This window comes from Carcharhinus amblyrhynchos, chromosome 13, assembly GCF_965287045.1.
Source record: "Carcharhinus amblyrhynchos chromosome 13, sCarAmb.v2.hapA, whole genome shotgun sequence".
Classification (NCBI taxonomy): domain Eukaryota; kingdom Metazoa; phylum Chordata; class Chondrichthyes; order Carcharhiniformes; family Carcharhinidae; genus Carcharhinus; species Carcharhinus amblyrhynchos.
Genome location: NC_137336.1, coordinates 3148979 through 3172864, shown reverse-complemented (window position 1 = coordinate 3172864; position 23886 = coordinate 3148979). Strand labels below are relative to the sequence as shown.

The 23886-nt window shown below is 45.2% G+C and overlaps 1 protein-coding gene across 3 annotated transcripts in view; it reads right to left on the bottom strand.

Moving 5' to 3' along the window:
- Positions 1 to 23886, bottom strand: part of LOC145351666 (protocadherin-1-like) — a 385163-nt gene that overhangs the window by 59858 nt on the left and 301419 nt on the right. The window contains exon 4 of one of the 3 annotated variants that reach the window (XR_013888439.1): positions 1405 to 1478. The exons of the other annotated variants lie outside the window; for them this stretch is intronic. The gene's annotated coding sequence lies outside the window, so the exon portion shown is untranslated. The remainder of the gene's footprint in view (positions 1 to 1404; positions 1479 to 23886) is intronic. 3 annotated transcript variants of the gene reach the window in all.

The window sequence follows — 23886 nt, the reverse complement described above, 5'->3', positions numbered from 1 at the left end:
AATATTGCGGAGACACAGCAGTCGATTCTACCCCTTCCCCAGGCTGACCCTCCATGAGGGTTGGGGAACGTGGGGTGAAAGTGGGTGTTGCGGCGGGGGTGGTTGAGGGGAGTGGATGTGATGTTGAAATTCATTGAGGACCAACAGCATAAAATTGTTAAGGGAAAATGAGCAAGCTGTTTTTTTACACGCTAACTGATTCTCTGTTGTGTTGTGTGTAATGTTGGCCGACAATTCTTTATTGGCTATTTGCAGCTCCTGTGAGGAGTGGGCTTCTCCAATGTCTCCGTGGACACAATGAGACAACACTGGAAGCCATCGCCACATAGAAACATTCTTCACTTAAGCATTCACTCTTTCTTACAGGCGTTTATTTCTACAGGACATTGCAGTCACCCACTCACAGATACCCACTCAAAAATCCCCACTTACAGATACCCAGTCACAGATACTCACACAGATACTGACTCACAGATACCCACTTAGAAATACCCATTTACAGAGCTGGTTAGTTCATTCCAGAGTAAAACCAAAAGCCAAAAAAACCCAATCCCCAGGTTGTGGTCAATGAACATTAAATATATAAGTATATCCTCCTCCCCCCCAACAGAATAGTGTCGAGCCGGACTGCTGAGAATGGTGCCATGTGTTTGGTCCCCAGGATAACTGGACATCGGTTATATCACATGGAAACACACAGTCACATAACATACAGCAGGAGAGGTGTCTGCTTAACTGGAACAATGGCAGGTCTACAGTTTGATACAACATCCCCGGTTAACAATGGGAGCAGCCAGTGGGATTCGGGCATCAAGCAAAACTGTTATTGGAAAGGTTACCGAGTCTCCTGGCTCTCACTGACAAGGCACAGGACGGGAACTTAGTTCATCGTGAGTGACATCACTCAAAGGCCCTCAGATCACAAAGGGAAGAACAGGGATGAGGAAAGAAAAGTGGTTTTGAGAAATGACATCATAAAAAATTCTGCTGAGGCACTGAGTACACGGCCAAGAACTGATAACCAGCCAAAAGAACAACTTCCTGTCTCAGGGCCCAACCCCTTCCCACCTGCGAAAGCTGCTACTTCAGAACGGTCACAGCAACAAGTCAACACAGTCATTAGGACAGTTATTCATCTTTGGTTACAACCAGCTGGGTGTGTTCGAGACTGGGTTAGGCTCTGCTCGTACTGACTGAAAGGGGCAGGTAAGGGGGAAACACCTTCTGAACTCAGGAACAAAAACGTGATTCAGAACCTAGAGGTGAAACAGCTCTGGTATCATTCCAGTTTCCTATCGTTACTGTTTGGGCCTTCTGGTTGGAGGAACTATAGAATGAACTAGACCCCACTGCAGTTTAACACTGATGTGAAAAAGTATGATTTTTCGGTTGCCCCGTTCTTACTGTGTGAAAGTGGCAGTCTTGTAACCATCTCCCGATACCCAGCTGTCGGTTTCAGAAGGCTTTGCTGGCGGTAACTGCATATATAGAAAAAAAAATCAAAAGAGAGAGAGAAAGAGAAGAGGGGAATAAGGTTCAAAGTTTTAGAGTTTTGTCAGACTGACTGGAAAAGGAAGGACGGGTGTGGGGGGGGCAGAGGATGAAAAGGAAATGGCTGAGAAGCTGGCCAGATGACCTACTGCGTGGAGCGGAGCCAAATAAACCAGCGTCCCCAGTCTGTGCTTGGCTTGGGCAAAAGGAAGGCGGCCACTATTGGCCTTGGGGCTTGCGAAAGCCTCAAGGTTATGGTATGGCGAGGGGAGGGAGCTGGGGTGAAGGTGAGTGTGGTGGGGGGGGGAAGAGCAGGCGAGAGGGAGATAAAATGTTTGGAAAATAAAGCCAGCAATTCCAGCACCCAGCAGCATCCAATCAGGTGTGCCAAGAGGTCAGGTGTGTGGGTATTAAGTGAGGGCACGAGTAGGGTTGATGACAATTTACCCCCCACCCCCAATCTCCAAACCAGCCCCCCCCTCCTCCTCTCCCTCCCCCACCCCCACCTAATAGCCCATGATGACGCTCACTATCTGGACTCCCATGGACTTGGCGGGGTGGGGGTTTAGCCTGTGGACGTGGGAATCATAGAAGCAATCGGTAACTTCTGGAGGGCAGTGACAAGGGGAATGAAAGCACGTGGTAATTTAAAATAAAAATATATTTCTGTAAGCAACAGACTTTTATTTGGCATGAATTTGTATAAAATTGAATAATTCATTTAATATCTAAAGTCCTCTACTGCAGCCCCTATTTAACTTTGGCTTCTGTGATCTATCCCATCTAAATGGTAATAACTCCACCACATCCCATTATCTACTGGACCCGAGTTCTTAGATCACAAAAGCTGTTTGCTCACAGCTGCTGCCACAGCTCAGATTCTGAGGCTTTGCTAACATGTGTTCGAATGCCTGTGGGTTCCACACCTACTTATCCTGCGGGTGCACTCATGTATCATAAACCTAAGATTGTCCAAAGACCAAGGCATTGTGACACAGTGGTTAGCACTGCTGCCACACAGCACCGGGGACCTGGGTTCAATTCTGGCCTTGGGGAGACTGTGTGGAGTTTACATGTTCTCCTCATGTCTGCGTGGGTTTCCTCCGGGTGCTGCGGTGGGTTAGGTGAATTGGCCAAGCTAAGTTGTTCTTTAGTATGCAAAGATGTGGGGGTTAGGGACATTAGCCACAGTAAGTGCATGGGTTTGTGGGGATAGGGCCTGAGTCAGATCTGAGAGGCGGTGCAGGCTCGATGGGCCGAATGGTCTCTTTCTGCACTGTAGGGATTCTATGATCTTACGATACGTTTTGAAGTGTAGGCACTGTTGCAATATAGGAAATATGGCAGCTGATTTGTACATAGCCACCTCCACAATAAGCAGGGTGACAATGACCAGACGTTATGTCTTTTCAATATTGGTCGAGGGACAAAAATTGGCGAGGACAGCAGGAAGAGCTCCCCTGCTCTCCTTCCAAACAGCAAACAGGAAAGAAAATTACAGCACAGGAACAGCCCATTCAGCCCTCTAAACCTTTACCAACAATACTGCATTGTGAGATCTTTCATGGCAAGCTGAGCGAGTAGATGAGGCCTTAATTTAATTTTATCTGAAAGACAAGTTCACTTTGGTAGAAATAATAGTAAGAGGGATTATTATTTAAAAGGCGAAAAGCTGCAGCATGCTACGGTGCAGAGGGACCTGGGGGTCCTTGTGCACGAGTTGCAAAAACCCAGTCTGCAGGTGCAGCAGGTGGTCAGGAAGGCGAATGGGATGCTGGCCTTTATAGCGAGGGGGATTGAATATAAAAGCAATGGGGTTTTGCTGCAACTGTCCAGGGCACTGGTGAGACCGCAGCTGGAGTACTGAGTGCAGTTTTGGTCGCCGCACTTGCACAAGGATATATTGGCCTTGGAGGGAGTGCAGAGGAGGTTCACTAGGCTGATACCAGAGATGAGGGGGTTGGACTATGAAGAGAGACTAAATAGACTGGGTCTGGACTCGTTGGAGTTTAGAAGGATGAGGGGGGATCTTAGAGACGTATAAGATAATGAAGGGGATGGATAGGGTAGAGGTAGAGAGATTCTTCCTGCTTAGAAAGGACAGCAGGACTAGAGGGCACAGCCTTAAGATAAGGAAGGGGGGGGGAGCAGTTTAGATCAGAGTTGAGGAGGAACTTCTTCACTCAAAGGTTGGTGAATCTCTGGAATTCTCTGCCCGTTGAAGTGGTGGAGGCTACCTCGCTAAATATATTTAAGACACGGGTAGATAGGTTTTTGGTAGGCAAGGGAATTAAGGCTTATGGGGAGAAAGCAGGAAAGTGGAACTGAGCCACTTCAGATCAGCCATGATCTTATTGAATGGCGGGGCAGGCTCGAAGGGCGCGTTGGCCGACTCCTGCTCCTATTTCTTATGTTCTGATGGCCTTACAAGTGCCCCTGACAGTGCAGCACTTCCTCAGTACTACCCCGAGAATGTCAGTCTACATTGCATGCTCAGTTCATCGGAGTGGAACTTGACCTCAGGAATTCTGATGCAGAGGTGGAAAGTGCAAACCCACCAGACCCATGGCTGACAAGATTTAAGATCCCACAAGGTGACTTAGGAATTTTGGTCTTTGAAAAATCAGCAGAGACACACAGTGCCTGGAGACCATCTGAGTGGCTCCAAGTGTGCGGCCGCACTCCCTCCCCACTCCCCGCCACAGCCTTCCCCACCCCGAGGACAGGATTGTGATGCCACTGTTCTTAATGTCAAATATCCCAATGATGTTGAAGCCAGAAGGATTGGGAACAGGGTGAAGAGGAATGGATGTTAGAAAAGATTGTTCTCAAAGTGAGTCAATATCCTTAGCTCCGGGAAAGAACATGCGTTGCTGTGGTGGAGAGGTTGTGGGGGGTGGGGGAATTCTGTTAAATTGCAGCATAAATTTGTTCCATATTTCTCGGACTCTGCAACAGGGATTAATCATCAGCACTTTGGTATTGATCTAATATTATGAAAGTACTTCCTCTTCCACATTACATGCCAACATTTTGCACGGAAATTTATGAAGGGAACAGGCCCTCTCATATCCCATAATCCGAGTACAGGCATCTCCATTATTTTTCTTGACTTTGCTTCTGGCCTTTTCACTGCAAATCTCCTTAAGCTAGTTGCATTTCAAAACCACTTTCCATTCTTTAATAGCCTGCATCTTTCACATCCTACAGCACAGCCCTGGCTCTCACAGGCAACAACCTGCAAGCTTATCTCCAGGTGAAACCGCACCGGGGATTAGCTGAAGTCATTAACTAAAGACACTTGTTCTTCTGTTAGTGGCTGCACAGGTGGTCCATGCTGCCCTTTTCTCTATTAATTCACTGTGAACAGGGAGGGATCTCGAGGGATCTCGCTTCCTTTAGTCCCGGCCTCATGAGAATTCTCAATTTGAATCACTCCACTATTGGCAGCCGTGCTCTCAACTGTCTGGCCTCTTGCACTCAAATTCCTTCCTTCAACCTCTCCACCTCACTTTCCTCCTTTAAAAGGCTCCTTCAGATCCCCCTCTTTGACAAACCTTTGTTTGTTTGCCCTTACTTGGCTGTTACTCGATAATGCTTGTGCAAAGTGCCCCGATCAGGAATTTCCATGACAAGTTCTTGCTATCTGACTATCGCACTGTCATGAACCTGTTTTCAAATTCTACTCTGAGAGGCCATCAAGAGGCAGCACAAAAAAAAACTCCCAAAGAACTGGAAATAGATCCTTTCATTTGCCTCAAGTCCTATAATTGTGTCAGATTAGGTATGCTACAGGATCAGACCATGCGGTCTACCCAGTCCATTCTGGCACTGATGTCCCACTTGAGGCACGGCATACCCCATTATGATGAAATGGTTACAGTACAGAATCGTTTGCCCTGTCATGTCTGTGCCAGCTCCATTTGAGAGCAACTTGATGAAATCCATCCCCCCCGCCACCTGTAATCCTGTCAATATTTTCTCCTCAGATAATTCTCCAATTTCATTTTGAAAACCAAACTTGAATCTGTCTCCACCACACTCTCAGACAGTACATTCCAGATCTTAACCACTCACTGTGTGAATCTGTATCCACCACACTCTCAGACAGTGCATTCCAGATCTTAACCACTCGCTGTGTGAATCTGTCTCCACCACACTCTCAGACAGTACATTCCAGATCTTAACCACTCGCTGTGTGAATCTGTATCCACCACACTCTCAGACAGTACATTCCAGATCCTAACCACTCGCTGTGTGAATCTGTCTCCACCACACTCTCAGACAGTACATTCCAGATCTTAACCACTCGCTGTGTGAATCTGTCTCCACCACACTCTCAGACAGTACATTCCAGATCCTAACCACTCGCTGTGTGAATCTGTCTCCACCATACTCTCAGACAGTACATTCCAGATCTTAACCACTCGCTGTGTGAATCTGTATCCACCACACTCTCAGACAGTGCATTCCAGAGCCTAACCACTCGCTGTGTGAATCTGTCTCCACCACACTCTCTGGCAGTACATTCCAGACCCTAACCACTCGCTGTGTGAATCTGTCTCCACCACACTCTCAGACAGTGCATTCCAGATCTTAACCACTCGCTGTGTGAATCTGTCTCCACCACACTCTCAGACAGTACATTCCAGACCCTAACCACTCGCTGTGTGAATCTGTCTCCACCACACTCTCAGACAGTGCATTCCAGGTCCTAACCACTCGCTGTGTGAATCTGTCTCCACCATATTTTCAGGCTGTAGATTCCAGGTCATATAGTTAAGAAAGACCATCAATGCTTCTACTTCCTCAGAAGACTAAGGAAATTTGTCATGTTCGCTATGACTCTTACCAACTTTTATAGAAGCACCATAGAAAGCACCCTTTCTGTTTGGATCACAGCTTGGTGTGGGCTCCTGCTCTGCCCAAGACCGCAAAGACCTACAAAAGGCCTTGAATGTAACCCAATCCATCACACAAACTGGTCTTCCATCCATTGACTCTGTCTACATTACACTGGCAAGGCAGCCAGCACAATTAAGGACCCCACGCACCCCAGCCATTCTCTCTTCCACCTTCTTCCTTCGTGAAAATGATACAAACATCTGAGGTCACGTACCAACGGACTCAAGAACAGCTTCTTTCCTGCTGCTGTTGGACTTTTGAATGAACCTACCTTGCACGAAGTTGATCTTTCTCCATGGCTGTAACACTACATTCTGCACTCTCTCATTTCCTTCTCTATGAATGGTATGTTTTGTCTATATAGCACGCAAGAAACAATACTTTTCACTGTAAGTTAATATATGTGACAATAATAAATCAAATAAAATCAAATCAAAAATCCTAACCACTCGCTATGTGCATCTGTCTCCACCACATTCTCAGATAGAACATTCCAGATCCTGACCACTCGCTGAATAAATAAAAATCCTATCCTCATGCTGCCTTTTCTCCATTTGTGATTCACTTTGATTCTTCTGCCAATGGAAAGAGTTTCTCCCTATCTGTTAACCCCTCAAGACATTGAACAGTTCTATCAAATCTCCTCTCAATTCTCTCATCTTTGCATTAGTTACTGCGCCCAGTGGGACTGTACCAACAGCTACCACACCCAGTAGGACTGTACCATCAGCTGCCATGCATTGTCTCTGTCTACACTTCCCGCTGCCTCGGCAAAGCAGCCAGCATAATTAAGGACCCCACTCACCGTGGACATTCTCTCTTCCACCTTCTTCTGTTGGGGAAAGATACAAAACGTCACGTACCAACCAACTCAAGAACAGCTTCTTCCCTGCTGCTGTCAGACTTTTGAATGGACCTACCTTGCATTAAGTTGAACTTTCTCTTCCTCCCTATCTATGACTGTAACACTACATTCTGTACTCTCGCCTTTCCTTCTCCATGAATGGTATGCTTTGTCTGTACAGCGCACGAGAAATAATGCTTTTTACTGTATGTTAATACATGTGACAACAATAAATCAAATCAACAGCTATGGTGTCTGTGGGACTATACCAACAACTACCACACCCATTAGGATTGTACCAACAGCTACAGTGCCCTGCGCGACTGTACCAGCACCTACCATGTCCTGTTCGACTGTGTCAACAGTTACTGTACTCTGTGGGACTGTACCATCTGCAAGAGAAACCACCGATAAAGAGAAGAAAAGGTTGGATGATGGAAGTATTAGCTGAGTGGACCTGGGTCCAAAACAATAAATTGTCAGCTAAATCACGGTGATTTTATTGATTGCTGTTATATTAAGATGGATGGACAGGCAATGTCAACATCTGGCGCACGGCCAACATCGAAACCCACTGAGGCCATTTTGAACGTGGAACACTATTCATAAGCAAGGACCTTGAACATAGCTCTCGAACACAATGTCCTATTATTGATTACTTAGGGGGTTTAATTTATGTTTTAGCATAATTAAGATGGAGTACCATTGCTGTGAATGCTGCCTTGCCCTGTCTGGGATAAATTACCACAAATACAGACCAGGATTTAGACCTGTTCTGTATCGCTCCATTTCATACATATACAATCTAGACCAGCAAGAGAAGCGGATCTGCAGCAACAGGCCTGTGATGTGGGAGTGCGGTTAGAAAAGGTCACCCACAAAGGGGGTGAAGCTGTTTAAATCCCTGGAGGAAAGTGATCAAGAATTGGAACAGAATGTCCAGATCCAATTGGATTGCTGTTAGCTAACTGTGATGTCCACCTATATTCATTAAATATTAAACCTTAGCCCAGAATTCCTCAGCGACAATAAGTTAACCCCAGTTCAATGTTTCACATCAGGTTTTGTATTTGACACCAGCACAAACTGGTGGCTCCAGTCAGTGGCCAAAGGTGAGTTGGGGTTGGCCGGGGAGAAGGAACAGCTCAGTAACCGACCTGGAGTTGATTTGCATCATGAGGTTGGGTTTTGTGTGTCTATGTTTGGTGTGTTTTCAAAGCAACAGGCGAGTGGATGGTGTGTAAACCGTGACAGGTAACCAGCTTGCCACCTTCAGTTGATTAATCCGTCATTCACAAACTGTAATTAATGGACATTTAAACTTTTTAACAATCCAATATCACACTGCCCGCACTGCAGTACACTGTGCTGGGCAGCTGGGTGGGAGTTTAAAACTGCTTTTTTTAACCCAACTGGTTAAAATGTGGGAAAGGAGAGGGGTATTTCCTTTTGGGGTGATATCAGGGACCCCACAATCCTTTGTCACTTCCATCTGGACACCAAAGCCCTCCCCCCATCCCCTTCTAAAGCTCCCCCATGATCCCCTTCTGAAGACCCCTCCCTGTCCAATACCCACTGTTGACCATTGGCTCTGTGATTGGCTAGAAACTCTGAAAGGCGGGACCTCCTCCCAATAAGGAACAAAGTTCTCATCCTCTGCTCCAGGAGTATTTTATGGCCGGGCGGTGGCCCTATTTAACATTGGCAGATTGACGTTGCTTCTGGGGGTTGGCGGGGGGTGTGGTTATACTGCCACTCCTTTAAGATTCAGCCCATGTTACCAGATGGCATTAGGCATTGCACTGATAGTAAATTCTGACAGCTCATCCAGACAGCATCTGCCTTCCCTGTTTTTGATAGCAAACTGGATACTCTGCAAATACACCACATCTGCCATTTATTTGCCCAAACACCCAGCCTGTCTAAATCACACTGAAGCATCTCTGCATCTTCCTCACAGCTCACCCTCCCACACAGCTCTGTGTCAGCTGCAAGAAGAGGGAGTGATTTCCAGTGTCCTGGCCAAGATTACCACAATGTGGAGATGCCGGTGTTGGACTGGGGTAAACACAGTAAGAAGTCTCACAACACCAGGTTAAAGTCCAACAGGTTTATTTGTTGGTAAACACCACTAGTTTTCAGAGCGCTGCTCCTTCATCAGGTGAGTGGGGAGTTCTGATCACAAACCGGCTATATAAAAGCACACACAGTTTTCAGAATACTGATTAGAATTTGAGACTTTACAGATAATCAGCTAATCAAGTCTTAAAGGTGCTGACAATGTGAGCGGAGATAGCATTAAGCATAGGTTAAAGAGAAGTATATTGTCCCCAGGCAGGAGAGTTAGTGAGATTTTGCAAGCCCAGACAAGTCACGGGGGTTACAGATAGTGCAACATGAAACCAAGATCCCAGTTGAGGCCGTCCTCATGTGTGCGGAACTTGGCTATCAGTCTCTGCTCAGCGACTCTGCGTTGTCGTGTGTCGTGAAGGCTGTCTTGGAGAACGTTTACCCGAAGATCAGAGGCCGAATGCCCGTGATCGCTGAAGTGTTCGCCAACAGGAAGAGAGCAGTCTTGCCTGGTGATTGTTGAGCAGTGTTCATTCATCCGTTGTCATAGAGCCTGCATGGTTTCCCCAATGTACCATGCTTCAGGACATCCTTTTCTGCAGTGTATCAGGCAGACAACATTGGCCGAGTTGCAAGTGTACGTACCGTTTACCTGGTGGTTGGTATTCTCACATGAGATGATGGCATTCGTGTTGATGATCCAGCATGTCTTGCAGAGTTTGCTGTGACAGGGTTGTGTGGTGTCGTGGCCACTGTTCTCCTGAAGGCTGGGTAGCTTGCTGCAGACAATAGTCTGTTTGAGGTTGTGCGGTTGTTTGAAGGCAAGTAGTGGGGGTGTGGGGATAGCCTTAGCGAGGTGTTCGTCTTCATCAATGACATGTTGAAGACTCCAGAGAAGATGTGTGTGCCTTTCTAGGCCCTGTTTGTGATCAGAACTGTCCACTCACCTGACAAAGGAGCAGCGCTCCGAAAGCTAGTGGTGTTTACTACCGAATAAACCTGTAGGACTTTAACCTGGTGATGTGAGACTTCTTACCAAGATTATCACATCACTGTTTGTGGGATGTATGAATTCACTAATGCAGTTCCTACACAACAGTGACTGCACTGCACATGGGCCCCACTGAATCACAGAAACCCTACAGTTCAGAAGGAGGCCATTTGGCCCATTAAGGCTGCATTGGCAACAATCCCTGAACAATCCCCAGGCCCTATCCCCAAAACCCCACATATTCATCTCACTAATCCCTCTAACATACACATCTCCGGACACTAAGCGGCAATTTAGCATGGCCAATCAACCTAAACTGCAAGTCTTTGGACTGTGGGAGGAAACTGGAGCACCGGAAGGAAACCCACACAGACACGGTGAGAATGTACAAACTCCAAACTTGGCTGCAAAGTGTTAGGACATCTTGAGGGCACAATATAGAGCCTCTTGTGATTACATTCCAGAAACATCTCCCACCAGGTTTCCTTGAGGGGCCATGGTGTTGATATAATCATACAATACGCTGATGGATGGTGAGGGGTTTGTCCACACACGAATGGACATCCTGGAGGGAGGTCTGGGGAGGGGTTGGTGGTGGGGGGGTTGCAAGCAGACCCACTGGCTGGCTTGGTGGATGAAAAACAGATGTGCTTATTCTCTTTGATGCGCAGAGTTAATTGTGCGGGCATGAATCTATCAACTCCTATCGCAGCATGAAAATTCAAAATAGAAGGATATAAAATCTAACTGTAATTTGGTTTCAATGGAATCGCTCTAATTAACTCTCTCTGAAGTTCTTGGAGAGTACTTCAGGAAGTAGCTTGTTTCGTGCAAGTCATCCCTTTCACCCAGTTCCCTGCGATGATGTGAACTGTTAATCAAATCAATGACAGTAAGGCTGAATTCACGGCACTGTAATTTCTACTCATTCTATTTTGATTAAACAGGCTCATTGTACGTACCCTTAACAAGCCCTCAGTGTTAATCAGGGCCATTTGTCAGAGAGAAAATACAGATGTGTATAAGTTATGGGACATGCACGCAAACCAAAATCAGCTAAATGGAAGCAAAAAGGACAGAGATTTTAATCAAGCACTGGGTTCGTTTTATGGCCCAGGTTATGATGCAGTGGTTTAGAACTGATTTCTCTAGAAAGCAGCCTGAAAGAGGAACTGAAAGGTTTTTGAAATGATAAGAGGTTTGCTGGGATACACAGGGGCTGGGGGAATGAGGGGTGAGCAAAAATAAGGGCCATCAATAATAAGATAAGAAATCAGAGCAGGAGTGCACCACGTGCCCCCTCGCTCCCCACTCCCTGCTGTCGTTCAGTAAGATTGTGGCTAATCTTCTGTCTCATGTCCTTGCCACTCGGTCTGATTCCCTGAGTCCAATTATCGGTTAATTTCAGTTTCCGTAACTATCCTGTCAATCCCCTTCCACATTTTGTACATTTCAATGAGATCACTCTCATTCTTCTAAACTCCAGACAATATAAACACAATATTACTTTGCCTTTCATCCCAGTACAACTCTCTAATCTCAGGAAATCTAGTGAATATCTGCCACACCTATTGGAAAGCGATGCCTGCACAGATACTGCCTCTCCTGTTTTATTCTCTCCAACATTCTGCTGTTTTTTATGGCAAGTGTTTCCCTCCTTAGATAGGGAGACCAAAACCATGTAATGACATTATAAATTCATAAGATACAGAAATAGAATGTGGCCATTCGGCCCATCGAGTCCACTCTCCCATTCGATCATGGCTGATATGTTCCTCATTCCCATTTCCCTTCCTTCTCCCATAACCCTTCAACCCACTATCAATTAAAAATCTGTCTAACTCCTCCTTAAATTTACTCACTGTCCCAATATCCGTTACACTTTGGGGTAGTTAATTCCACAGATTCACAACTCCTTTGGGAGAAGTAGTTCCTCCTCAATTCTGTTTTAAATTTGCTACCCCTTATCCTAAGACTTTGACCTCTCATCCTAGAATGCCCACAAGAGAAAACATCTGCTCCACATCTACTTTATCCATACCTTTTATCATCTTGTAAACCTCAATTTGATTTCTCCTCATTCTTCTAAATTCCAGAGTTCAATCTCTCTTCATACGACAAACCCCTCATCTCTGGAATCAATCTAGTGAACCTCCTCTGAACCGCCTCCAATGCCACCACATCTTTCCTCAAATATGCTGACCAAAACTGTGCACAATACTCCAGGTGCGTCCTCACCAATGCCTTGTATAGACGCAACAATACTTCCTTACCCTTACATTCTGCTCCTTTCACTATGAATGCCAACACTCCATTCACTTTCTTTATTATCTACATGCTAGATATCATTCCACAAAATGCCCATCAATATGAAATAATCCCTGATAAATCTATCAGGCAATTCAGGGAAAACCCCTTTACCCTGAGGCTGGTTAGAATGTGGAATGTGATATAGTCCAGTGAGATTGAAATGAATAGCATTCTGTGTATTCAAGGGAAGTTTAGCAAGTATATACGGAGAAAAGAATGAGAGGCCACACTGATAGGGCAAGAGAAATTAAGTATTGAAAAGGTTCGTATGGAGCGTAGCCACCCCTGTTGACATGTTGGGATTTTAATTCTTTCTCATTTTAATCCACTCTTTCTTTTTGAAATAATAGTCTTTGTTTCCTATTTTACAATGGTGATAACGCTTTGAAAATAATTCAATGACTGTAAAGCTTTTTGGAGCATCCAGATGTTGTGAAAGATGCTATATAAATCTAAGCCTTTCTTTTCAATCATTCAATCATTCAACAACTTTTACAGATGCACCATAGAAAACATTCTTTCTGGTTGTATCACAGCTTGGCATGTCTCCTGCTCTGCCCAAGACTGCAAGAAACTACAAAAAGGTCGTAACTGTAGATCAATCCATCACAAAAGCCAGCCTCCCATCCATTAACTCTATCTACATTAACTCCTATCTATCTATCCATCTATCCATTAACTCTGTCTACACTCCGCACTGCCTTAGAAAAGCAGCCAGCATAATGAAGGACCCCACGCACCCCGGACATTCTCTCTTCCACCTTCTTCCATCAGGAAAAAGATACAAAAGTCTGAGGTCACACACCAACTGACTCAAGAACAGCTTCTTCTCCCCTCCCCCGTCATCAGACTTTTGAATGGACCTACCTCACATTAAGTTAATCTTTCTCTACAGCCTAGCTATGACTGTAACACTACATTCTGCACTCTCTCCTTCCCTTCTCTCTGAAAGGTATGCTTTGTATAGCGCACAAGAAACAATACTTTTCACTATATGTTAATAGATGTGACAATAATAAATCAAATCAGATTGTGCTTTATTGACAAATACACAACCAACTAAGTGGAAAAATTGAAGTGAGAAAAAAGGATGATTAAAATGGATGAATGAGATGAAAAGAAAAAACAGAGTAAAACAAATGGAAATAGGGTGAAGGTGGAGGTGAGAGTTTGTGCCCTGAAGCTGTTGAACTCAGTGTTCATCACCACCCCCCACCCCCTGCCTCCCACCCCCCCCCCCCCCCCCCACACCCCCAACCCCTATCCTCATAGTGTAAATCTTTTCTGATTCTCTTTGCTCTTCGGTCTGACAAAGAGTCATCCAGACTTGAAATGTTGGCTCTATTCTCTCACCTCAGATGCTGTCAGACTTGCTGAGATTTTCCAGCATTTTCAGTTTTAGTATACCTTGATTAAAGGTTGGCAGCAATATTGTCTTGTGGCGCAGTGGGTCGGTGACCCTGCCACAGAGCCAAAATCTCTGGGTTTGAGTCCCACCCCAGGACTTGATGGTCAAGGAAGAAGCTGTGTTTCATAATGTGGTCAAGCAATTTGTGCGTCAATCTACAAATCCTTCTAAATGTGCCAATGGCAGGTGGTAAGGGGAGAGATTCCTGGTCAACCACACTTGATGGGGGATGGCATCCCTCAAGCCATAATCCTCCTGGAGGAACATATGTTCCGGGAATGAAAACAGATAAAAGTCAGCCTTAATGCACCACTGGATGTGGGAACAGAATTGGATTTGGGAGTAATATGAATGGAAGAAAGCTGGAATTTTAGCCCTCAGTGTATCTAACATTCTCATCAAAACCAGGAATCAAAAAGATAGAACATAGAACATAGAACACTACAGCACAAACAGGCCCTTCGGCCCACGAGTTGCGCCGATCACATCAACACCTATCTATAACCCCCAATCCCATAAAGCCCCATATACTCATCCAGAAGTCTTTTAAAAGACCCCAGCGAGTTCGCCTCCACCACCACTGACGGCAGCCGATTCCACTCACTCACCACCCTCTGAGTGAAAAACTTACCCCTAACATCACTTCTGTGATAGGGAATGGGGGAAAAGGAATCCTTTGGATCAGATCCCAAACTGAGTCCCAAGAATCTAGTCCCAATTTCATGTTAAAAGTTCAATGACGTTATACAAAAAAACATTGATTTTGATTTGATTTGATTTATTAAAAAATTAGCTTGTGTAATTAGCTTGTGTTTATTTTTCTCAACCAATCCCATTAAAAATCGATTAACTTGCCTTACATTCCCTTGATTTGATTTGATTTATTACTGTCACATGTATTAGTATACAGTCAAAATTATTGTTTCTTGAGCATGCTATACAGGCAAAACATACCGGTCATAGAGAAGGGAAGAAAAGGGTGCAGAATGCAGTGTTACAGTCACAGCTAGGGTGTAAAGAAAGATCAATTTTGTGTGAGGTAGGTCCATTCAAAAGTCTGATGGCAGCAGGGAAGAAGCAGTTCTTGAGTTGGTTGATCATGCGATTTTGGACTTCTTTATCTTTTTCCCAATGGAAGAAGGTGGAAGAGAGAATGTCCGGGGCACGCGGGGTCCTTAATTATGCTGGCTGCTTTTCTGAGGCAGGGTATCCTATTTCTCTACAAAGCTCAATAAAATGTATTTAAAGGTAAGTTTCTGCGCAAATGCTTGGAAAAATCTCAGCCAGGGAAGCGTGACAGATGTTGCAAAGGGACACAGCATCCCTGGGCTGAGGAGAAGAGAGGGAAATATATCAATATTTCAGTTCACAAGAATGATCTCTGGAATGAAGATCTTGTTGTATGAGGAATGGCTGAGGTCTCTGGGTCTGTACTCAGAGTTTAGAAGGATGAGGGGGGACCTTATTGAAACTTACAGGATGCTGCGAGGCCTGGATAGAGCGGACATGGAGAGGATGTTCCCACTAGTGGGAAAATCTAGAACCAGGGGGCAAACTTAGGCTGAAGGGACGATCCTTTAAAACAGAGATGAGGAGGAATTTCTTCAGCCAGAGAGTGGTGAATCTGTGGAACTCTTTGCCGCAGAAGGCTGTGGAGGCCAGGTCATTGAGTGTCTTTAAGACAGAAATAGATAGGTTCTTCATTAATAAAGGGATCAGGGGTTATGGGGAAAAGACAGGAAAATGGGGATGAGAAAAAATTATCAGCCATGATTGAATGGCAGAGCAGGCTCGATGGGCTGAGTGACTTAATTCTGCTCCAATGTCTTATGGTCTTACAGTTCTTTGAGTTACTCCTGCTGGAAAGTAGATGCACTGGAAAGCAGGAGTGGACAGATGAAGCCTTTCATAGTGAACTACCCACCACCACCTACCCTCACAGTTCATAGGTGAAGAATTGAGGAAGTCACTGCAATGCCATATTGAGACATTAACTGGAACTCTGGCTGTTCATGCCTTGATGTGGAGATACTGGCATTGAACTGGGGTAAACACCAGGTTAAAGTCCAACAGGTTTATTTGGTAGCAAAGGCCACTGCTGCCAGCGAGGATGGAGAATTTGGCACTCAGCCAAATCTCTGTTCATGGCAGTGGGACTGGAGAATCCCACCTGTGTGAATGACCAGAGAACAGAAGGGTGAAAATTGGTTTATTTTTAATAATTACCGCTTTCATGTCCCACAGCAATGAGGTGCAAAAACCCTGTGGGTGGCCTCATCGTTGTTTGGATTTTATAAATAAATTAATGATAGTAATTGATAGAACACTTTCGGGGCCATGGGGTGGTGGGGGCTGGGTGGGGGGTGGGTGCGGTGATAGTTCTTCAAGAGTGTCCAACTTTGATAAGTGAGGAATCTGATTTGTGAACTGCACGGTCTGTTAGCCTGAGACATGGGGCCCCTTAGGAGTTAACACAACAATTCAACAGCCACCTGTATACAGCCTGCAGTACATCAGCCTTGTGTCTGCCCTGTCCCCAGAGGCCCCCTTCATGCAGATTACAATGGTTCTGATTGATAAATTGCTCAGGAGTCTGTATACCCAGTGACTTGGGATAATAAAAGCACCTCGTTGTCTCCGGATTAGCAGAATGCCGCAGCTCTTTGTTGATACTTGAGTTTCTCTTTGAAAGACAGAGAAATAGGTATGCAAGGTAACTGAGCACTGGCCCACACCGTCCACAAGGCGCCACATTCCTCTCACAGTTCTCCCCGTGATAAAAGTATCCTTTACCTTTCATTCACTTCCAGTTAAGAGAAGGCAACTCATTTCAGTCTCATTGAATCTCGTGTGTAAATCACAATCGAGCTTTGCATTGAATAGAGAGATGCCAAGTGAAGATTCTGTTCCAGCTTCTACTGTATTGTGGTCTTCCTCACTCCAACCATCATCCCAACTTAATTCAGAGGCAAATATTCTTTACCCCTCTCTGTTCCTTCCCCCCTCCCCTCTACTGAAGAAGTAGACACGTGATAAGTTAGTGACAGCTTTCCAATTCATCAATAGGATCGATTTGCATTGATATAGCACTTTAAACATAGTAAAAGTGTGCTATTAACCCAATCCCCCTCACTGGAAGCTGTCTGAAGTTGAACCAACATGTTTGCAACCTTGGTGATGTATTTGATAACCTTCCAGCCACATATCCCCATTCCATCACCATCCATCTACACCCACCTGTGTGGCCCCAGACTCCACTCCTAACTCAGTTCTTTCAACATAAAAACCAGGAGTAGGAGCAGGCCATTCAGCCCTTCGGGCCTGCTCTACCAGTCAACATGAACATGGCTGATCCTCGATCTCAATGCCATATCCCTACGTTCTCCCCATATTCCTTGATGCCATTAAAATCCACAAAAATATGATCACTATCATGGAACCCTTACAGTACAGAAGGAGGCCATTTGACCCAAGGAGCCTGCACCATCAACAATCCCACCCTATCTCCGTAACCCCGCATATTTACCCTAATCCCCCCCCCCCCCCCCCCCCCCCCCGAAGTAAGGATCAATTTAATATGGCCAATCAACCTAACCCGCACATCTTTGGAGTGTGGGAGGAAACCGGAGCATCCGGAGGAAACCCATGCAGATACGGGGAGAACGTGCAAACTCCGCACAGAAAGAATATATTCCATGGCTTGGCCTCTGCAGCCCTCTGTGGATAGAATTCCGCAGATTCACTACTCCCTGAGTGAAGAAGCTTCTTCTCATCTCAGTCTTCAGTTATCCACCCCATTCCCAGAGACTGTTCCCCCTGGTTCCAGATTCCCCAACAAGGGAAATCATATTCCCTGTATCTGGCCTGTCCAGCCCTGTGAGATCTCCTCTTTTGCTTCTAAACTCCAGTGAATACAGACCCAGTCGGACCAATCTGCCCTCATCGTACAGTCGCTAGGTATCAGCCTACTGAATCTCTGCTTCACTTCCTCTATGGCAAGTATATCTTTTCTCAGGCAGGGAGACCAAAACTGCACACAGTATTCCAGATGTGGTCTCAGCAGGGGTGGCACGGTGGCACAGTGGTTAGCACTGCTGCCTCACAGTGCCAGGGACCCGGGTTCAGTTTCCGGCTTGGGTCACTATCTGTGTGGAGTGTGCACATTCTCCCTCAGTGTACCCAAACAGTGGCAGAATGTGGCGACCAGGTGATTTTCACAGTAACTTCACTGCAGTGTTAATGTGAGACTACATGTAACTAACAAATCAACTTTATTTTAAACTTTAACCAAGGCTCTGGAAAACTGCAGTAAGACATCCCTCTTTCTCAACTTGAATCCTCTTGCATGGCCAAAACCCTTCCTCATGCCTTTGTTTTCTCCTAGTTTTGATGACACCAACAGTCTCCTGAATGGTCTCCCACATTTCTCCTTGAGTTTGTTCTAATCTCTACTCCCTGCACCAAGTCCTGTGCCCCCACATCCCCTGTGCTTGCCAACCAACACTGGCTCCTGCTCTGCTATCACCTTGATTTTTAAAATTCTCCTCCTTCTTCCAGCTCTGGAATATTGCAATCACATTTACAAGCTCTAAGTGCTACCACTTTGAGATTCAATTATGAGAGCCATGAAACATTTACAGCTGCAGTTTTGGATTAAATTCCAAAACAACATTCAAAGTGTAACATCAGGCAACACTTCACTTTCAAAGCTTTTCCCCCAGAAAGTTATTTACTGCTGGAGTTTAAAATCGAGAAGGAGATTATCTGTAGAGTCTGTACAAGATCAAAAGAATCTTCACGTCCTACAGTGCAAAGGTACACGGAGGAACAAGGAAATTACAGACACAGGACTGAACAATGCAAAGAAGTTATTTGAATTAGGGAGGGACTTGGAGTGGGAAATCACAATTTGAATACACTAATCAATTTTTTTTATATTGCAGAAGAGAGAAGGGTGACAGGTACCAGTGCTGATAAAGGCCTAGGGGAATAGGACAGACACATTGGCAGAGATAGTGAAGGAGGGGAACTAGGAGAGCAGGGAGATGTGATCCTGGTGAGAGAGAGAGAAAGAGAGCATGCCTAAAGGTACAAGATCAGGACAGAGATGGGGGCTGGGGGGGGAGGGGGTGGGGTGGGGCGTGCATAATTGCTGCACTGTCAGAGGTGCTTTTGCGCCTGATAAGGTGTAAGACTGAGATATCATTTGGTCTCTCAAAAGGTAAAGATCCCATAAAACTTTTGCGAAGGTGGTTTCTCCCCAGTGCCCTGGACCAATATTTATCCCTCGTCCAACATAATTAAAGATAGATTATCTAGCATTCATTACTGCATTGCAACAGCACTGTGGGTGTACCGACGCCAGAGGGACAACAGTGGCTCGAGAAGATAACTCACCATCTCTTTCTCAAGAGCAATTAGGAATGGTAATAAATATTGGCCTAGCCAGTGACACCCACTTCCCATCAACAAATTGAGAAACTTTTTGCGTTGTTAATATCTCTGTTATTTCCTGTAGCAGAGTTCCATTTGGTTGTACAGGTCTGTGAGGTATTTTTCACATTGCTGAGTGTAACTTGGTTGCTGTTCCTACAGTCTGATTGTGATGACACTTCAGAAATACTTCATCAGCTGTAAAGCCCTTTGAAACATGCTGAGGTAATGAAAGGTGCTACATGAATGCAACTCACTTAGGGTTTTTTTACAAACAAGCAATAAATGTCATGGTTTGTCAAGATAGATTTGGCACACTGTTGGCTTGTTAATAGTTTTTACCGGCTCACGTCGAAACCTAACTAGATAGATGTGTAACGCAACTCCTTACCTGCCTCAAGTATGAGAGGGCAGAAGACTCAGCTTCCTGACAAATCAATTGCAACTTTGAACGTGCATAGACATGCAGTGGGAATTTTAAGAGTGGTTGATGGGTGGAGGAGAGATTAAGTAACAAAGGTTGCAAAGGTCATCTTTCCAGGACATCCCTGTCCCTAGTGACAATCAAAGGCTTATCATGAGATGTGACATCTTTTCATTGAGATATAAAAACTGATGGTCCATTGGCTCTCTCCAACGGACACCAAAGACCGCATGACATTCACATTGTTTGGCACAAGAACAGGGGAGTTCACCCTACCCCCCGGGCTCACTCATACCCTTCAACCAATCATTAAGAGAACAGGCTATCAAATCATGATCTCATTTCTAGTTGTGGGAGCTTGCTGTGCACAAACTGGCTGCTGCGTTTCCTACATTATCTCAGTAAATGTACTTCAAAAGGTACTTCATGTGCTGTACCATGCTTTGAAATATCCTGCATTAATGCAAGATATAAACGCATTGTTTATATAAATGCAAGTTGTTTGTTTGGGTGTGGGACAGGAGTCACATACAGGCCAACTTTTACACCGAGCTCAGTCGTAGCAGAGATTCTCAGGAAGACAGCGGGAATGCTTTAGGGATGGAAACATAGAAAAAAGGAGCAAGAGCATTCTCTCTTCCACCCTCTTTCTTCAGAAAAAAAGATACAAAAGTCTGAGGTCACGCGCCAACCTACGGGAGAATAGCTTCTTCCCTGCTGCCATCAGACTTTTGAATGGACTTACCTTCTACTACATTGATCTTTCTCTACACCCTAGCTATGACTGTAACACTTCATTCTGCATTCTCTTGTTTCCTTCTCTATGAATGGTATGTTTTGTCTGTATAGCACGCAAAAAACAATACTTTTCACTGTATGTTAATACATGTGACAATAATGAACCGAATCAAATCAAATCAGGAGTCATCCATTTGGCCCCTCAAGCCTACTCTGCCATTCAGTATGAACGTGGCTGATCTTCTATCCAACACCGCATTCCATTGCACTCCCCATACCCCTTAATGCCTTTAGAGTCTAGAAATCTATTTCCTTCTTGAATATATTCAGTGATTGGGCCTTCACAGCTTCCTGTGGTAGAGAATTCCACAGGTACACCACCCTCTGAGTGAAGAAATTTCTCTCCCTCTTATTCCTAAATGGTCTATCCTGTATCCTGAGACTGTAACCTGTTGTTTTAGGCCTCGTAGCCAGAGGGAACAAGATTTCTGCCTCCAGTCTGTTCGGCCCTGTCAGAATTTGATACGTTTCAATTTGACCCCCTCTCATTCTTCTAAATTCCACTGAATAAAGGCCCAGTCAACCCAATCACCCCTCATATAATAATCCTGCCATCCCGGGAACCAGTTTGGTGAACCTCTGCCGTGCTCTCCCTGTAAGAACTATATGCTTTTTTAGATAAGGAGACCAAAACTGCACATAACACTGCAGATGTCGCCAAGGTTCTGTACAGCTGCATTAAGACATCCTTGCTCCTCTACTCAAATCCTCTTACAATGAAGGCCAACATACCATTTGTGTAATGATCTGCCTGTTGCCCCTGCATGCTTGCTTTCAATGACCAGTGACTGGACTCAGGTCCCTTTCTGTGTCAACATTTCCTGACCTATCACCATTTAAATAATACTCTGCAATTTTGGTTCTGTCCTCAGAGAATGCTTAGAGAGGTCAAACATCCCCATTGACGTATGGGAGTTCCTGCCCCGTGACTAATCAAAATAGATCGTACAGATCATGCATTAGATTTGGAGTGGGAATGGGAATGAGTCACCTTCAATTCTGAGGAACTGTCTCAGAGAAGTCTAGAGCGTGCAAGGATGGCAGATTTCTGCTCCTTGATGGACATTACTGACTAGTTGGGTTTTTACGACAATCCCAGGTCCATGGACACTTCTACTGGTCTGAATGAAAAAAGATTATCCTGCAAGGATTTGAGCTCATGTTCTTTGTATTAATAATCCAGCCCTCTGGATTACTGCACAGGATTCAGCTTAAGGATGGGCAAGTACCGAATATACTGATCAAAATGTCAGTCGTGGTAAAGGCTTTTACAAGTTGTCCTGAATAAACGATGAGGCATTGTGTCTGGCACTTAGCATAGGTGGAAACCAAGGGGACCTGCGGGTCAAAAATGAATATTAAATCTACACTCCTCTTCATTTGCATATCCCTCAAGCTGCAGATCTTTGTGTTCAGAATATGCACCAGTGATGTCCTGAATTCTGGAATTCCTTCCCTAAACCTCTTCACCTCTGCCCCACACTCCTTCTTGAAGACACTTATTGAAACCAATCTCTTTAACCAAGCTTTTGGTCACATGGGCAGGATGTTACCATTTATATAGATGATCTGGAGGAGGGAACCGAGTGTATGGTGTCGAAATTTGCTGATGACACCAAGATTGGTGGAACGGCAAATTGTGCGGAGGGTGGGGAGAGTCTACAGAAGGATCTAGATAGGCTGGGCGAATGGGCCAGGAAATGGCAAATGGAATTTAACGTTGGCAAGTGCGAGGTGGTCCACTTTGGTAGGAATAATGGTAGGAAGGACTATTACTTACTTGGCGAAAAACTGCAGCAGGCGACGGTGCAGAGGGACCTCGGGGTCCTTGTGCATGTGTCGCAAAAACCCAGCCTGCAGGTGCAGCAGGTGGTCAGGAAGGCGAATGGGATGCTGGCCTTCATAGAACATAGAACATAGAACATTACAGCGCAGAACAGGCCCTTCGGCCCATGATGTTGCGCCGACCAGTTTTTAAAAAAAAACACTGACCCACTAATCTAAACCAATCCCTTTTCGTCCATAAACCTATCCACAGATCTCTTAAACGCCCCCAAACTAGGCGCATTTACAACCGCAGCAGGCAGGGCATTCCAATCCCTCACCACCCTAGCGAGGGGGATTGAATATAAAAGTAGGGAGGTCTTGCTGCAGCTGTATAGGGCATTGGTGAGGCCGCAGCTGGAGTACTGTGTGCAGTTTTGGTCGCCGTACTTACGCAAGGATATTTTGGCCTTGGAGAGAATGCAGAGGAGGTTTACTAGGCTGATACCGGAGTTGAGGGGGTTGAGCTATGAGGAGAGGCTGAATAAACTAGGCTTGTACTCGTTAGAGTTTAGAAGAATGAGGGAAGATCTCATTGAGACATATAAGATGATGAATGGGATGGATAGGATAGAGGTGGAGAGACTCTTCCCGCTCAGAAAGGACAGTAGGACTAGGGGGCACAGCCTCAAGATAAAGGGGGGGCGGTTTAGAACAGAGTTGAGGAAGAATTTCTTCACTCAAAGGGTGGTGAATCTCTGGAATTCTCTGCCCGTTGATGTGGTGGAGGCTGCCTCGCTAAATATTTTTAAGACGCGGGTTGATGGGTTTTTGATAAGCGAGGGGATTAAGGGTTATGGGGAGAGGGCGGGAATGCGGAACTGAGCCACGACAGATCAGCCATGATCTTATTGAATGGCGGGGCAGGCTCGAAGGGCTAGATGGCCTACTCCTGCTCCTATTTTTTATGCTCTTGTGTTCTTATGTAACGGCCTTGCTCGAGTGAGACTAGAAATTCCAGAGATTTCCATTGTCGGACCCTCGTCCACTCCGATTCCGTGGCAGGTGATGTGGTGGAATTCTGGCCACTATCTCCTCCTGTCGTTCGTTCTTTGTTTTCTAATGCTCCTGGCTAGTGCCTGGGGATGTTTCATTCTGGTAAAAGCATTATTTAAATGTAATTTGTTGTTGATGAAGATCCCCAGCCCCTGTCACAATTCAAAAAACAGGCAGCGGAATCAAAATGCAAATAGGACAGAGGGTCATCCTGATTCGAAACGTTGGCTCTATTCCCTCTCAGTAAGAAGTCTCACAACACCAGGTTAAAGTCCAACAGGTTTATTTGGTAACAAAAGCCACTAGCTTTCAGAGCGCTGCTACTTCATCAGATGGATGGGAGTTTGAATCACAAACAGGGCATATAAAGACACAAACACAATTTACAAAGT